Genomic DNA, 4470 nt, shown 5'->3' on the forward strand with positions numbered 1-4470 from the left:
TCAGCATTTTGTCTGCCTTCCTTAGTTTGTTTCTATATTTTAGGTAGGGCTTCTATGTCTCCCAGTATTAGTAGAGTGGCCTTATATAGTAGTTGTCCTGTGGGGCCAAGTGGCACAGTCTTCCCAGGTCGCCTGGGCTGGGTGCTCCAGGCGTGTCCCTTGTATGGTTTGTGTGTGCCCTCCTATTATAGTTGAGCCTTGGTTGCTGTTTGCACATCACTGGTAGGGACTGAACCTCAGGCTGATTGGTAGTGAAGACTGGTTGGTGAGGGACTGACTCTATAGAACAAGATTCAATTTAACACAGCTCTAGTGTCTGCCAGGTCTTCCCTTTGGGAGTGTTATCCTCAGATGCAGTCCCAGTGGTGCTCCAGGTTGGTATAAAGTTGGCCATGTGGCATTCCAGCCTCTGTGGCCTCCTGGGAGGGTCTCCAGCCACAGCCAGTGCCCTGCCTGGGGGTACCTGGCAAAAGTCACCAAGCAATCCGTAGATGGCCACCACCTGTGCTGAGCTTGGAGGTACTTTAAGAGGCCAATCCACTAGTGCCGGCCTTGGGGCTGCTCAAGAAGTGTTACAGGGCACACCGAGGCCAGATCCTGCTTGTTTGCATTTTGCGAACCTTTGAAAGATTTTAGGAAAGTCCACAGCGAGAACCAAGAGAGGCCTTTTATATGAAAAAGCCACTGGATGTGGCTTGGGTGGGCCCACAATTGGGTGGGGCAGGGTCTCGGAATCACAGGAGTAGGGTTGATGGAGACTCAGATAAGGCAGCCATCTGCTTCTGCATGCTGGGAGAGGGAGGAGCCCAACAAAGAAACAAAGGATTCTGCTAGCACTTCTAAGAGAAAACTGTCCCTCTAGCCCTCACCCTAAAGCCAGACAATTCAGTTTCTCTCCACAAATGTCCTGTCTTAGGGCTTCAGTGGACTTTCCTAAAATCTCTCAAAGTTTCGCAAACCCAAAACAAGCTGCATCTAGCCTCAGTGTGCCCTGTATCTCTTACTAAACAGCCCCATGCCCAACACTAGAGGCAGCAGGCTTCAGTTCACACCTTAGCCTCTCCCAAACACCTTTAAGCCCAGTACGAGTGGCAGCCATCTGCAGATCACTTTGTAGCTCATACCAAGGTGCCCTGGATAGAACACAGGCCTGCACCAGAGCCCTTATCCCAAGAGGCCCCAGAACAAACACATCTGGTTGCCAGCTTCAGACAACCCGACAACATCACCCAAACACATCGACAAATGAGACACCCAAAAGGTAGACTCAGCAGGCACCAGAGCCCTGCTAAAGTAAATCTTGCTCTGTAGGTTCAGTTCCTGCACAACTGCTTCTTTACTGAGGTCACGGTCAGTCCTTACGACCAATCGGCCCAAGGGTCAATCCCTCCCATTGATATACCAACAACAATCAAGGCTCAACTACAACAGGAAGCTACACAAAACTCAAACAAGGGACACACCTAGAGCACCTAGCTCAGGTGACCTAGTAGATTATGCCACTGGACCCTACAGGACATCTACTACATAAGCCCATTCTACTATGACTGGGAGATGTAGCAGTCCTATCTAATACATAGAAACAAACACATGGAGGCAGCCAAAATGGGGAGAAAATGACACATGTCCCAAATGAAAGAATAGAACAAAGCTCCAGAAAAAGAACTCACCAAAATGGAGATAAGTAATATACCAGAAGCAGAGTTCAAAACACTGGTTATAAAGAGACTCAATGAACTTAGGGAAAGAGTAGATGAACTCAGTGAGAACTTTAAACAAAGAGATAGAAAACATGAAAATGGAGATAGAAAACATAAAAAAATAAAAAATAACCAGGCAGAAATGAAGACTACAATAACTGAAATGAAGAATACAGTAGAGGGAATCAATAGTAGAGCAGATAAAGCACAGGACTGAATCAGCAATTTAGAAGATAAGGTAGGAGAAAACACCCATCAGAACAGCAACAAGAAAAAAGAATCCAAAAATATGAGGAGAGGTTAAGGGGTCTCTGGGACAATAGCAATCATACCAATTTCCATCATAGGGGTACCAGAAGGAGAAGAGAGGAGGGAATTGTTTACTTATTTCAAGAAATTATGACAGATGAATAGCTTATAATAGGCATCCTTGAAGTGAGTGCAGAAGATAAATACTCCATGATTGAAAAAGTTCACTCCCAGAGTCTAAGAAAGCAAACACCTTCATTGTTACAGGTGGTAAGAATGGTGTAGTGAAAATGATGTCTCCAGTGACTCATGAGAAGGTGAGATGTCTCTGGACACAGACCCACTAATCTCTGACATAAGGCAAGCACTACTGGAATAGGTCTTTGGGCAATAACGAGACATGAAGGTTGAGACAATAAAAGTCCCTTATGGACTAGGTCATCTTATGACAAACTCCTCTGAGAGCTGGCCCAGTCGGAAAAAGAAAACACTTCTTATTACATCCACAGCCAATTCAGCTCTGATACATGCATCCTCTGGTTGGCAGAGACCAGAGAGAATATTCTCACGGGTCATAAAGCCAAGCTCTCAGGACATAGAATAAGATGAGAGGGAAACTTCATCCAGTTTTTCTTTTTTTATGTGTACACATTATCAGCTTTAGCTAAGCCATGGGTCTCTTGGAGCCAAATTAATACCTAAGAGGGATGTGCTGCTGGGTTGCTAAATTGTACACCTGAAACTTACTAGATTTCATTAACCAATGTCATCATAATAAAAAATAATAATAATTACTTACATACAGGGGCCCCACAAAGACAATGAGACCCTAGGACAAGTTGGAAGTTGAGGTTTATATGTAATCCCGAGCTAAGTAATGAGATAGGGGCTTGGAGTTTCAAAGGGGAAGAGGGTAATTCACAGGATGATGAGAACAGATGTTTAATAATTAGATGTTGTCCTGCCAGACAGATAGGTCATTCAGACAAAAATTTATTTCTGGCAATAGCTCTTTTTATTGGTCAAGCCCCTATCTAAATTCTTTTAGGTAATTAAGGGAGAGGTAGAAGGTTTTCATTTTTGTTTTTGTTTTAATTTTCTGAGTCTTGATTGTCATCAGCTCAAAACAATCCACATGCCAAAGTGGAATATTTTGTGGAGGCTTATTCTGAACCCCTTCAGTGGAAAAGCAATTCTGCCTCAAATGGTTCTACCGATCAATATCAAATTTGCCATCTAAGTATTTTTCATAATATTTTGTATTTGTAAAAGAAGTGAACTTTTGATAAAAAAGTAATCTTCCTTAAAATGGAGACATTCTGAATATTATTAATGACATTACAAAATATAATTACACACTACAAAGTAAAGGGAAGTTCTAGAAATTATATCTCTTGTGTGCATTTATGAACATGTGGATTATTCAAGCCTACATTTTTATTCCAGACCTAAATTGTTGTTTTTTAACTCATTTTCCCAAATCTTTCTTTTGCTCTATACCAAGTAGGCCCAGCTTAAAAATAGAAATAATAATTTTAAAAAGGTACAGAATTTCACAAATGAAAAAGAGCCCTGAGGATGGTCTAGTCCAACTCTGTCATTTGAGAGAGAAAGAAACTTAGCTCCAGAGATGTTAGCTATTTGTCCCACAACACACAGTTAGGAATTAGCAGAGCAAGACTAGAGAACTAATTTCTCTGAGTTACTTTGCACTGCCTATCAAGGTAACCATAGGAGAAGAAAGTAGTAGGATTTTTTTTTAACTTTTATTTTTCAATCCGAGTTGACATTCAATATTATTCTACATTAGTTTCAGGTGTAGAGTGTAGTGGTTAGACATTTACATAATTTATGAAATAATTTCCCCGTGATTAGTCTAGTACCCACCTGGCACTAAATGTGGTTATTATAATATTAATGACTATATTCTCTATGCTGTATTTTACACCATGGCTATTTCATACTACCGATTTGTACTTTTTAATCCCTTCACCTTTTTCACCCAGCCTCGCAACTCCCTGCTCATCTGATAATCACCAGTTTGTCCTCTGTATCTATGATTCTGTTTTCATTTTGTTTGTTTGTTTATTTTGTTCTTTAGATTCCACATATAAGTGAAATCATATTGATGCAGGACCAGGCAAATCTTCCTGAGTGAACTCAAGCTCTACGCCAGCAGAGAGATGGACCTTGACTCCGCAAGGGAAAGATTCCAAGCTCTAGTTAACTCAGAGTTAGAGATGAAAGGAAAGATTATTAAAGAAGGAATAATGCTCCACAGACAGAGATGTGGTCTCCTCTCAAAGCCAGAGAATGAGACTCTGACTGTTTTAGGAAATGAGTTTTATCTGTTTTCCTTTCTTCGTATGGGTATGCAGCGTTAAAGACATGAGGGAGTAGTTGTTAGTAATCTCAGTAGGAATCTTCCTGTAGATTTCTCATGGTCTGGAGGTATGCTGATCAAGTATGCTGATCAGCCAGGTTCCCGTGTCTAGCAGCACGAAGCAGGCTCTGAATACAA

General features: G+C 41.5%; 1 pseudogene; it reads right to left on the reverse strand.

Moving 5' to 3' along the window:
• Window positions 1-298: 298 nt before the first annotated feature.
• Window positions 299-4470, reverse strand: part of LOC120615741 (uncharacterized) — a 16581-nt pseudogene continuing 12409 nt past the window's right edge.

This window comes from Pteropus medius, unplaced genomic scaffold (genome assembly GCF_902729225.1).
Source record: "Pteropus medius unplaced genomic scaffold, Ma_sr-lr_union100, whole genome shotgun sequence".
Classification (NCBI taxonomy): Eukaryota; Metazoa; Chordata; class Mammalia; order Chiroptera; family Pteropodidae; genus Pteropus; species Pteropus medius.